We start from the raw sequence: 13815 nt of genomic DNA, 5'->3' as shown, positions 1-13815 counted from the left end.
GAATTTCTTTTACCATTTCTCATAGAGCAGGTCTGCTGGCAGTGGAGTTCCTTAGTTTTTGTTTGTCTGGAAAATTCTTTATTTTTTTCTTTATTTTGAAGGACAATTTCACTGGGTACATAATCCAAGGTTAGTGATTTGTTTGGGTTTTTTTCCCCCAACACTTTAAATATGTCACTCTGCTCCCTTCTTGCTTGAATAATTTTTAGCAAGAAATCTGCCATAATCTTTATCCTATTTTCTGTATAGGTAAGGTGTTTTCCCCCTTCTGACTTTTTTCAAGATTTTCTCTTTGTCTTTGGTTTTCTGCAGTTTGAATGTGATATGGTAAGTATAAATTTTTTCTTTAGTATTTATCTCGGTGTTGTCTTAGCATTGTAAGTCTGTGTTTTTTTGTGTTTTTCATTACTTTTGAAACATTTTTGGCCATTACTACTTCAAATATTTCTCTGCTCTGTTCTCTCTTCTTGTGTTCAATGACACATTACAGATTTTGAAACTATTCCACAGTTTTCAAATATTCTGTTGTTATTTTGTGTGTGTGTGTGTGTGTGTGTGTGTGTGTGTGTGTTGTTTTTGTTTTATCTTTGCATTTCAGATTAGGAAGTTCCTATTGATCTATCTTCCAGGCCAATGGTTCTTTACTCAGCCATGCCAAGTCTAATGGTGAACCCATCAAAGACACTCTTCATTGCAGTTACAGTGTTTTCAGTTCCTAGTATTTCATATTGATCCCTTTGAGAGTTTTCACTCTTTGCTTGCCTTACCCATCTAGTTTTGCATATGATCTATTTTTTCCATTAGATCCTTTAAAATATTCATCATAGTTATTTTAAATTCCAGCATTTGTGTCCTATCTGAGTTTGATTCTGGTGCTTTTTTGTCTCTTCAGACTGTCTTTTCTCATATTTCAGTGTGCCTTGGAATTTTTTTGTTGAAAGTCAGAGGTGATATACTGGATAATAGGAATTAAGTTAAAAAGACTTTAGTGTGAGGTTTTATGTTAATCTGGCTATGGGTTTGGCTGTTTAATGTTTTCTGTAGCTGTCATTGTCAGTGCTTCAAATTTCTCCAGTGTCCTTGTTTTTGTCTCCTTTATTGATTTTAGGCACCCTTAAGTATTTTTCAGGGAGAAATTGTATCTTTTGGCTGTTTCACCTGTAATCTACTCCTATACTGAAGCCCTCTTGGTTTGGTAGGAAGAAGGTAGAAGAAGGTTTGGTAAAGGAAGAAGCACTCTATAATTTTATGATTAAATCTCAGTATTCAGGGGGTCTGTGACACTGGGCTAAGACCTTAACAAGTGTTTTGTAGCTTCTCCTCATCCTTTTAGGTAAGACAAGAAAGCTAAAGGGGGCTGGGAGTGGGAGAAATGCCCTTTCCCCAAGAGGGATAAGGCTCTGGTAAAGCCCTTCCCCTGGAGAGTGCCTTTGTATGGAGAGTGCTCTGAGCTATTTACAGTAGTTACTTTTGTTTCCTATCAGAGCCCATAGGGGATCTTTCTCTGCTACTTACTTTAAAAACCTGGCGGAGTTCCTGGAAGTTAGTTCATGAAAGTCCAGGAGCACGCATAAGATTGTAATCTGAGCAGTCTGCACTGTCATACTAGTCCACACTCAGCCTCCAGTAATTCACCAGAATTATTATTTAAGTGTTGCTACCAGTTTATGGCTCTAGAGGCTTTTCTTCCAGGTTTACAAATATCAACTGTGTCTGTGGATTTTCCTGTCATCCCAGATTTTAGGGTGGTTTTTTGCCTATGATATCAGTTCTGATGGTTCAAAACAGTCATTCATTGATTTTCAGTTTGTTCAGATTTTCCTTGTAGTAAAGATGAGATTGATGCCTTCCAAGCTCTTTACATTTTGTGGTTAAAACTGGACTCAGTGTATTCTGATCTACCAAGTCTCTACACTTTACTGAACTTACATTTACTGAATTGTGCTCTTTGGAACTTCAAAGGTAGGGAACAATTTTTCCTATAACAGCTCACCCAATGTTAAAAGTAATTTTTTTTGCATGTAAACCAGTTTTTATTATCAAATGATAAGTAACAGACATCCTTGATGGTGAGATATAAGTATGGTGAGGTGTGGGGAAAAACTTAGGGATGCAGTGAGGTTTCAAAAATGGACAGAGGCTAAGAGTAGGATGAGGGTATATGTTGTTAGGAAATACTTGTTAAATAATAATAGTAATATACTCAATGCTGAATGTGTAATTGCATAGAAATATAGGAAGGCTTACATAAGATAATAGATATATATTTTTAAAAATCTTTGTAAATTGCTAAGCTGTGTATAGATTTTGGAATGCATGTCTTTTTTTAAAAGGTTTTATTTCACCTTAGTTTTACATTTTAACAGCCTTCTTGGGGCTCCCAACAAGAAACCAGTACCCCAAAATATGGCACTTTGATGCACTGGACTAAAGGAGCATCCTCAAGGTCTCTCTGACACTCCCCTCCTTTTAATCCTCTGTCTTTCCCAAAGCACAGTATGAAGTTATTTTATGAAGTTCCCTTATTTACCTAGAAACCAAATCTCAAAAGAGGAACACATTCACCTTTTATCCCCTCCCTGAAATCTCATTGTCTCTGGGGAGAGGACTGAAGAATGAAAACACACCTTGAATAAACTTTTTCAAACAGATGATGCCTGCCTCTTAGGCTCATTCAAATTCCAAGGAGAATTATCTACAAGTTAATTTCTGTTTCCAGGTCATTTATTCCCCATAAAAATTGTTTACTCCTACAGCTCCACCTCCTCTTCCCCTGTAAAGAGGGAACATAAATGTCAACTATCTGGCCGTTTCCTTGAATTTTTATATTCTGTGTGACTTCCTAGCACATTTGTGTAAATAATAAATATGTTATGCCTTCTTTTCTTTTGTTATGAGGTGACCCTTTGTTATAGGAGGAAAGGGATCACTCCCTTTCCACTTGTAGAGTGCAGTGAAGTATAATTTACATAGCATGCAATTTATTCACTTTAGTTTTCTTTGAGTTAATATAATGAACAGTTTACTATTCAATAGATTTTTTGGGTAACGTTGCTTAAGCTTATACAGCATTTTTTTCTAGCTTTAGTGAAGTGTAATTGACAAATAAAAATTGTTACTGTGTCTTTTATTTGGAAAACTTATTCTATTTATAGTTAAAGTGATTATTGATAGGTGAGGACTTACTACTGCCATTTTGTTCATTGATTTCTATTTTATAGTTCTTTTGTTCCTCTCTTGCTTTCTTTGATGAGTTTTTTGTAGTGATTTGCTTTGATTCATTTCTCTTTATCTTTTGAGTATCTATTACAGATTTTTTCTTTGTGATTACCTTGAGCCTTTCATAAAATATCTTGTAGTAATAATCATCTATTTTAAGTTAATAACAACAACTTCAACTGCATATAAAATCTCTACAATTAAAAGTGACTTTTTTTACTTTAAAAATAAAAAATGTAATGTCTTCAAGAAGAAAAACTGTTATAACTGTAAAGCAAAAAAACAAATAACCTAATTAAAAAATGGGCAAAGGAGCTGAAAAGGCATTTCTCAAAGGAAGATATACGAATGGCCAATAGACACATGAAAAAATGCTCAACCTCACTCAGCATCCAGGAAATGCAAATCAAGACCACTTTGAGATACCATCTCACTCCAGTTAGGATGGCTAACATCCAAAAGACTGAGAATGATAAGTGCTGGAGAGGTTGTGGAAAAAGGAACTCTCATACACTGTTGGTGGGGCTGCAAAATGGTGCAGCCTTTATAGAAAGTGGTATGGAGGTTCCTCAAACAATAACAGATAGATCTACCATATGACCCACATGTTCCACTGCCGGGAATATACCCAGAGAAATGGAAATCATCATGCTGAAGGGATATGTGTACTCCCATGTTTATTGCAGCTCTGTTTACAATAGCCAAGAGTTGGAACCAGCCCAAATGTCCATCATCTGATGACTGGATAAGGAAACTGTGGTATATCTACACAATGGAATACTACTCTGCTATAATAAAGAATGAAATACTACTATTTACAATGACATGGATGGACTTAGAGAAAATTATATTAAGTGAAACAAGTCAGGCACAGAAAGAGAAATACCACATGTTCTCACTTATTTGTAGGAGCTAAAAATAAATAAATAAATAAATAAACAAACAAACACAAAAAAATATCAGGGGGGAAGAAGACAGAATAACCACAAAAATTCATTGAACTATTTAAGTCAAGTGAACAGATATGATGTGGGAGGGAGGAGAGGGGATTGGGGAGAGGAACAGGTAAAGGGGCATGAAAATCAACTACATTGTATATTGAGAAGTATAATAAAAGATAAAAAGAAAAACTGTTATAAATATACATATGTATATATAAAATACAAAATGTTAAACCATAATATTTTATCAATAAATGAACTATATGAGGGGTCTTCAAAAGTTTATGAAAGGATTTGTAGTATCATCGAATTCTCCTTTTCTGCAAACTTTCTGAAGTACCCTCATATAATCTGGTTTTGGGAGAATCTGACTTCATTAATAGATAAAAAATTAAAATAAATATTAGAGATATATTTAAAACACAGCTATGTGTTTTCCATTTTGTAACAGATCTTTTTTCTATACAATGATTATTTTAATTCTCTTTGGCATATATAAATAAATCAATGCTGCCACCTTCCCTGCTCCAAGACACATAGAGTTGCCCATATTCAAAACAGCTCTATCATAACGCCTAAAAATTAGAACATTTGTTTCTGTGATTTCTTAACATCTGTGGTTAAACAGATATGCATTATGCACAGATGTTACAAAGTGAAGCTGTGGTTCAGAAAAATCAGATTTATTTAGAGAATAAAGATATTCTTTCATAACAATCTATTGGAATACATTAACAGGGGACATGTTATGTTTAAAGGCCTGGATTCTGAATTTTGGTTCAATAATAAAATCTCTGAAGCTCCACGAACTGAGTAGTAGGTTCCAAACAACCTTAATATTGGGACATCGAATACTTTGAGGCTCATATATCCATTAGGAGACGTACAATAGTGACTCATTTTAGACATTGAACTGTTGTTAGATCCTTGGTATAACTGATTTTGGGGTTGTATTTTAAATCAATATTTGTTTTCTCTGTTGATGGAATTCTTAGCTCTTCTGACTAACACCAAATATTCACCACATTAGCCTTCTTTTAACTGACGCTCTTGATCAGCGGTCACACAGGACTCCTTGTGCATCTGTTTTAGCTGCCTGGTAGGATGAGTGCCTCTCTCCTGGGTGTTCGCTCATGGGTTCATGTGCCTTGAGAGAGCAAGTCTCTCCCGACAGGCTGGCACACATTCTTTATGTTGGACATCACTTCCAATTGTCCCCCAAAGAATTTCTTTCTCCTGATTGGATCCCAGGTGCACACCAGGTGAACACCACATTCACACCAGTTCTTGGATTCTTGAAAAATTATGTTTTTAAGCTTTTCTGATAAGGACAAATATTTTCCTCTTTAATGTCATATTTTAACTGGAATAATGATTTATCCCAAAGAGAAAATGTAACCAAAGTCACTCTCTCTGCTCCACCATTTCACAATGTGATACCCTGCTGTTACTGAAGTCACCACCAAACAAAGCCTTCATCAGATGTGTCCCCTGGACTTTGGACTTCCTAGCCTCTGAAATTATAAGCAATAAATTTCCTTTTCTTTATAAAATACTCAATTCTGTGTATTTTGTTATAAGCAACAGAAACAGACTAATTCAGAAAATTGGTACCAGAGAAGTGGGTTGTTACTTATAACAGATACTTGATAATGTGGCAATGGCTTTTGAACTGTGTGTTAAGGAGAGGCTGGAAGAATTTGGAGGAACAGACTAGAAAAAGCCTAGATGTTGGTAAAGTTTGAAAGACAAGAAAACTAGGGAAAGTTTGGAATGATTTAGAGATTGGTTAAATGGTGGTTACCAGAATGCTGATAGAAATATGGACTGTAAAGGCCATTCTGAGAATGTCTCAGATAGAAATGAGAAGGAGATTTTGGAAACTGAGGCAAAGATCAACCTTGCTATGGAATGGCAAGGAACTTGGCTGTATTGTGTCCATGCCCTAGGACTTTGTGGAAAAAGTCTGCCACATTCTGCCATGAGTAGAAGCAGCCTGAGGCCTGCACCAAATGCAGCTGTCTCAGAATCATAAGCAAAATAAACCTCTGTTCTTTATAAATTACCCAGTCTCAGGTATCCTGTTATAGCAACACAAAATGGACTAATACACCTCTCCTGGAGCATATGAAGCTCTTAAATGCCTCCTGACCTTCCATGAGAAAGAGGAGATGTATAGAGAGTCAGAGAGTCGATATAAACAACCGTGTGTGTGTGTGTGTGTGTGTGTGTGTGTGTGTGATGTTTCTTTAAAAAGAAAAGTGAGGAAAAGAGGATCCATTAGTAAAGAAAAAAGATAAAATTGCAAGAAAGAGAAGGGACAACTGTTGGATTAATGTTGTTAAAAGTGTACAGTCAGGAAATTATAATGTAGTGTGATAAGCTTTAAGATAAGGAAAGTATATATTCAGAGAAGGCATTGTGGAATCAATTTAAGAAAAATTTAACTTTAAGTAAACTTTGAGGTAGAAACTAAAAGCTACTAGCCAGGACTAAATAAAATTAACTCTAGATTAATCAACTTTAAGTCAATTCTAAATTATCTTGGTCAGTACACACATTTGAGGTGCTGACACTGGAGATAAGTAAGCTGAATTGATTCGCAGTAGAAGAAAGTCACCATTTTCTGGGCCATTTTGAATAGTGCTATAATAAACATGAAAGGGCAGATAATTTTCAAGACTCTGATTTCAATTCATTTGGATATATATTCAGAAGTGGAATTGATGAACCACATGACAATTTTGTTTTAATTTTTGAGAAAATGTTCTACTGTTTTTCATAGTGACGGCAACAATTTATGCCTCCATGTACAGTGTACAAGGGTTCCTTTTTCTCCACATTCTTAAAATAAAATAAAATGGAGACCAGGCTTGAGGATCCCCTGAGAAAACAAAACCAATTAAGCCATGGAGGCAACCTTGACCATACTTTATTTGCAAACATAAGCAAAACCTAAAACTTTGGCAATTTTTTATAAATGTAAAGAAAAACAAAAGTTTAGTTTGACAAATTAGAAGCTTCCATGTTACTTATAGTTATAAAACTAGGGACTTTCTAATGACATAGAACAAATAAGATAACTGCATAATTGTAACCAATCAAGTATTTTCTTTGCCTGGCTTCTGTGTTCATCCTACAAAATCCTTCCCCTTCTGTCCTCTCAGCAGAGCCCCAAAATGCCTTCAATTTTTTGCTTCCCAATTCATGAATCACTGCTCAAATAAATTCTTTATAAGTTTATTGTGCCTTCATTTACTTTTTAAAAGTTCTGGTGTCAGAAGTAGGATCTGAAAGAAACACCACTCCTCCCATAACGCCCCCTGGCACTAACAAGCCAGTAGATACAAGTACCACTAAAACTGTTTCCACTCACTGTGTTCTCCCTGAATCTGGAAGTTGCCAGGAAGCTCGCTCTCAGATACAAGCTTTGCAGCCTTGAATACCAAGCTCTCTGACAGTATTTGATAATTGTAAAAAATCTAAACTGGGTCTGGAGTCAAACTGAGTTCTGCGAAAATTGGACTGGGTTCAATAGGAGGCCCCAACTAGGTAAGGCTTTTGAAAGACAGGGGAACATGAGTTTATCTGTGTCCCAGTTGTCTATGACATCTCCCCATCTGAGATTCCAGGTAATTTTATGTATAGAAATTATGAACCCAGAAACTGTGCTTTCCTAGATGAATGGGTGGACCTTTCTAAAGACAATGTAGAATTACAGAATAAGTTTTAATTTATACAAAGTTGATCATCTACAGGGCACGTTGGAAAAGAAGTGATCCTGAATGCCTCAGAAGCAATAAGGTACTTTTAAAATTTTTATACAGAGGCTTCCAATAGACAGAATGACTAAAAGAATAGCTATTGTGGATTGAATTGTGATCCCTCCCCCATAGATTTAATGTGTTGCAGGCTTGGTCCCACTGTGACAGTGTTAAGAGGGTGGGAAATTCTATTGTTGTAGTTGAAAGGTGGGGCCTTCGAGAAGTGATTGGATTGTGAGGACTGCACCCTCATGAATGGATTGATCCATTTCTGGATTAATGGAAGTGGTTCTGATGGCTTTAAAATGAGAGTGAATGAGGAGGCTAGTCTCTCTCTCAATGCTCTGCCACTTTCACAATGTGATACCCTGCATCACTAAAATCACCACCGAAAGAGGTGTTCACCAGATGTGTGTCCTGGACTTTGGACTTCCCAGCCTCCAAAACAGTAAGCAAATTACCTAGTTCCAAGCATTTTCTTAAAAGGAACAGAAATGGACTAATACAGAGAATTGGTACCAGGGAAGTGGGGTTTTGCTTATCACAAATAGTTGCAAATGTGGAATTGGCTTTGGAACTGGGTGTTGAGGATAGGCTGAAAGAATTTGGAGGAGTAGGCTAGAAAAGGCCTAGCTGCTGGTGGGAGATTAGGAAAAAAAAAAAAAAAAAAAACAGGGAAAGTTTGGAACTTCTTAGAGACTGGATAAATGGTGGTGACCAGAATACTGACAGAAATATAGACAGTAAGAGCCATTCTGAGGAGATGTCAGATGTAAATGTGAAGCAACCTATTGAAACTGGGGCAAAGATCACCCTTGCTATGAACTGGCATAGAGCTTGGCTGCATTCTGTTCATGCCTCAAAATTTTAGGAAAGTGTAACTTCAAGGTGCTGACTCGGGGTATTTGGCGGAAGAAATTTCTGAGCAGCAGAGCATTCAGGGAGCTGCATGGCTACCTGTAGCAGCCTATGCTGAGTTATGGCAACAAAGTCACAATGTAAATCCAGAATTTATAATTAAAAGGGAAGCAGAGCTTAAATATTTGGAAAATTTTTAGCTTGGCCATGTTGTAGACAAGCAGCATTTTTTGGAGAAAAATGCAATGGTGCCCCCCAGTGCCTATTTACTAAGGAGATTAGTGTAAAAGGAAGGAATTATCAAGAGAAGGGAAAAAAGGTCCTGAAGGTATTGCAGAAGTCTCTGGGGTCAACCCTTCCATCCCAGGCCCAGAGGCCTAGAAAGAAAAAATAGTCTTGAGGACCAGGCCTGAATCATACAACATGGGCTGGTTGCTCAAGGCCACCTCAGCAAACTGCTTCCAGCATCAGCACCCAGCTACTTTGGCTGCTCCATCCCATCCATGGTTAAGTCAGCCTCAGGTATGGCTGTACCCACAGCTTTGGAAAATACAAGCCAGAAGCCTTGGTGGCATCCATGTGATGTTAAGTTTGCAGGCTCATCATCCATGTGATGTTAAGTTTGAGAGCTGTGAAGGCTTGGGAGCTTCCACCCTGATTTCAAAGGATGTATGGAAAAAGCTGGGGACCCTGGAAGAGATCTGTTCCTGGGGAGGATTTACCACATAGAGTCTTTGCTAGAGTGATGCAAAGAGGAAATATGGGGTTGGAATTGCAGTAGAAAAATTCCACCAAGGACATGAGAGTGAGACCACGTGGAGACCCCAGAATTGTGGAGCTATCAGCATGCAATGCCAGCCTGAGAGAGCTGAAGGATGGCCTGAGACCAGGAAATCCATAGAAGTGGAGCTGCCTCAAAACTTGGAGACTCAAACCTCACACCAGCATGAAGAGGGTGTCGAACATGGAGTCAAGGTACATGATTTGCCGTCTTCGAGATTTAATGCCTGCTCTGCTGGATTTTGGACTTGTTTAGGACCTATTATTCCTTTCTTGTGGCATATTTCTCCCTTTTTGAATAGGAATATGTACCCTATGTTTGTCCCACCATTGTAGCTTGGAAGTATATAAAGTGTTTTGGTTTCACAGATGGGACTTTGAACTTTGGATTTTTAAGTTGAACTGAATTAAGACTTTGGGGATGGAATGAATGTATTTGTATGTGAAAAGGACATGAGTTTTGGGGGGCCAGGGGCAGAATATTATGGATTGAATTGTGCCCCCCCCAAAAAATTTAATGTGTTCGAGGCTTGATCCTCATAGTGACAGTGTTAAGAGGGTGGAAAATCCTATTGTGCTACTTGAAAGGCATGGCCTTAGAAAGATGATTGGATAGTGAGGACTGCACCCTCGTGAACGGATTGATCTTTTCTTGGAATAATAAGAGTGGTTCTGGTGGCTTTAAAAAGACAGTGAATGAGGAGGTTAGTGTCTGTGCTCCACCATTTTCACAATGTGATACCCTGCATCGCTAAAATCACCACCAAAGGAGGTGTTCAGCAGATGTGTTTCCTAGACTTTGGACTTCCCAGCCTCTAAAACTTTAAGCAATACATTTCATTTTCTTACAAAGTACCGAGTTCCAAGTATTTTGTTACATATGCAACAGAAATGGACTAATACAGTAGACTTTCTAAAGGAATCTCCATAGTGCACTGATGAAAATTATTCTAAACCTACTAACCCCTTTGATTGCTCACCTTTCCATGTGAACCTCTTCAACACCAATCTAAACAATTAGATTCTCAAATGAGCCTGGAGTTCCTGCACCAAGTAAATTTAAATCTTGGTCTTGCACAAAACTCTGAGCCATTATAAAAGCAACTGCTTATGCTGAAAATAGAAAAAGCCTAACTGGAAATAAAATGTATATTCTATTGACTCGAATGGACCTTGGAAACATTCAGAAAGCTACTAGATTCTCCTTCCTCATTCATCTAATATTTAGTCCACAGCCTGCATAAGACTGACCTCTGATCATAGGCAAATATGCCCCAAAGCTCCTTCTTGGAAAAAACTTACATCCTTTTTCTGTGCCTTGGAGATATAGATTTTCTACCCTGTCTCCTCTTATACCGGGGTGCCATCCTATTGAATCTTTAAAAGGTGGGCTTCATGAAAATGACTCATCAGAAAAAAACAAGAGTGTGAGTAAAACAAACTGGAAAATAACAAACAATCTTAAAAATCTCTTTCACAAATACCAGTGAAAATCTTTGCCATTTAAGTGGGTAAATTTAACTACCAGAAACACAATTTGAATCCAACTATTCTTTTGTAAGTTCATATGTTTTTTATTATTGTATTTGGTATATGGCTGAAAGTTTGAATAATAGCCATCAATTTCTGTTTGGATCTGTCCGTATGTTTATGTGTGTGAGTGTGTATATACATGTGTATGTATATGTATACATGTATACGTGTATATGTATTTTATGTATATATAATATTTTCTACCTCCAAATAATATCAAAATTAATTTATAAAAGAGATCTATTTAACTGGCTCAAAGAACAATAGGCACTTTTATAAATGAAGTATTCTCTCAGGTAAAATTAGGAACTAACCCAAATGCTTTTTAAGTTCACATACTTGTGTAACTTTTAGTAAATAAGAATATTGTTATTTAATTTTTAAAGTCTTTAGAATACTTAACGTTAAATAATAAGGCAGGCACACAATTTTTATGCTTCCTAGGTTTACTCGTCAAATAAGTTTAAGTTGTCTCTGTTCCCACATTTGATAGCAGAAAAAATAACTTGATATAATGGCTAACTTTGTTTACTGTTATGTCTGCCCCAAAATAGTTTCTAAAATTTGTTTGATACCTTGAAAACTTAAAGTTATGCGAAGTTAAGTTGAATGATAGATATTTGCTAAATATCTACATTATTTCACTTATAAGATAAACTACTAAAACATTAACTGATGAACATAAGTTTAAGCTGATTTTTTTTGGCTTTTTATTACAGAGTAAATAAAGATAATTGTGTCTGCTAATAAACATGTCCTGTGCCACATTTAAAAAATTATATAATAAGGAAGCATATGGTTTTAAAGATTATAAAAACATGCACTTTCTAGTTTTCATTAAAAAATAAGGTTACTAAAAGTTACAAATTCTAATTAATATATGTAACTAAGACTACAAGAAATAATAAGGATTAAAGATAAGAATTGTATATGAAAAATTAGGTATTTCTACAAAGAAAGTAGATTGTGTTTTTAATAAGAAAAAGTATACACTGTATATGTTTTCATTATAAGAAAAAAACAGTAATTTTGTCTAAAAGCAAGATAACAGATTGTTCCAGAATAAAAGAGAGAAAAGGAAAAGGAATAAGACAAATACTGAACAGATATAAAGTGTTGTAGAAAGTTTGCAGAAAAGAAATTTTACGTGTGGTAAAACTACTAATCTTAGATAGACTTATTTAGTTGTTTTTTATAATGAGCTCAATAATGTACTAATACAAAGCTAGAAGTGGTTTCCTCCATTAAAAGGAGATAGTTTTGTTAAATTACTAGTTTGTTCTCAGTAAGACATTAAAGAAATGTTTTGCTTTATCTGTCAAATAATCTGCTTAGAAAATAAGAGTTCTGTGTTTTAGCAAAATAGTTTCCTGGGCTTGATGTTGTTTTTATCAGATCTTTGATTACTTGAGAAAATTGAGTCCTGCAGTAAAAGAGCTAAGTTTTCATTTTATAACTGTGTAGCTTTCTGTATTTGCCTTCAAAATACTTCATTATTACTTTGATAAAATAGATAATTAAGTATTATTTTATAATGACCTATGATTCCACTCAATCAAGTTTTTAAAACCTTCGGACAATTTTGACAAACTACCTGAAATCAAATCCTAAATTAAGTCTTTCTGATGTCAAACCAACTTTGAATTTCCTAGCACTCCCCTAGAAATTCTCAAAAGATTTGTTCTCTTTCTTTACAAAAACAGAAATGTTAAACTAATCAGGTATTTGATATGTTAGATTGCATGTAAGAACTACCAACTACAGGTGATGTTTATCTTTCTTAGGTTACATTTATAAGGATATATATCATGAAATAAATGTTTCAGAAATTATATAAAGTCCCTAGAAATCTGATGTGTCCAGGGATAATTCTAATTATTATCTTAAAATGTTATATATGGCAAAAAAAATTTTGTCAATTGCATTATAATAAACTCTCATAGGATCTTTAACTATGGTCATTTAAAATCATTTGTCATCCACACACAGTTATGATATCATGCTGATGCTTTCTTGAAAGCTTTTGCAAGAACCACTTAAAATACAAAATTACAAGAGATTCATTAAAAAGACTCTGGAATGTACAGGTTTCTGATAACTTTAGCACAATACCATTCAATTGGGTAAGAATCTCCAGATTTCTAATGGAAAACTGATGGATTCATAAAATATGCTAACTCTAGATCAAATAAAACAGACCCAAACAGGAGGCAGGTGAGTGTCCCACAATTGGGGACCCAGATGTAAGACCCATGCAGCTCATCCCACTGCCTGAACATGAAGCAAGCAAGCATCCCATGAAGAGGGACTGAGCTGGAAGCCTCCCACTGCCCAAATGGGAGGCAAGTTAGTGTCCCACAACTGAAGTCTACCACAAACAGTGTTTCCATGTAGGTGGTCCACCACAGCCACCACTACACCTACTTCTGCAGCAAGGATGGCTCACCACCACAGTAGCAGTCAGGACCACCCTACAGACAGTTCACTTCACACTTGACTGCATTGACACAAGGAGAATCACCTGTGGAGCCTGCAAATAGAATAGAAAGTCTTTCTTCTCAAAGCCCACTCCAGAGTAATAGAGGAAACAACTGCTCTATCAGATGACCAGACAGCAACAAAGAGATAATAAAAATACAAATAAACAAGAAAATATGACACCACCAAAGGAACACAGTAATTGTCAAGTACCAGACCCCATAGAGCAAGAAAACCTTGAA

This window comes from Cynocephalus volans, chromosome 4 (assembly GCF_027409185.1).
Source record: "Cynocephalus volans isolate mCynVol1 chromosome 4, mCynVol1.pri, whole genome shotgun sequence".
Lineage (NCBI taxonomy): Eukaryota > Metazoa > Chordata > Mammalia > Dermoptera > Cynocephalidae > Cynocephalus > Cynocephalus volans.
The sequence above is the reverse complement of the archived record's forward strand: the minus strand, read 5'-3'. Positions refer to the sequence as shown.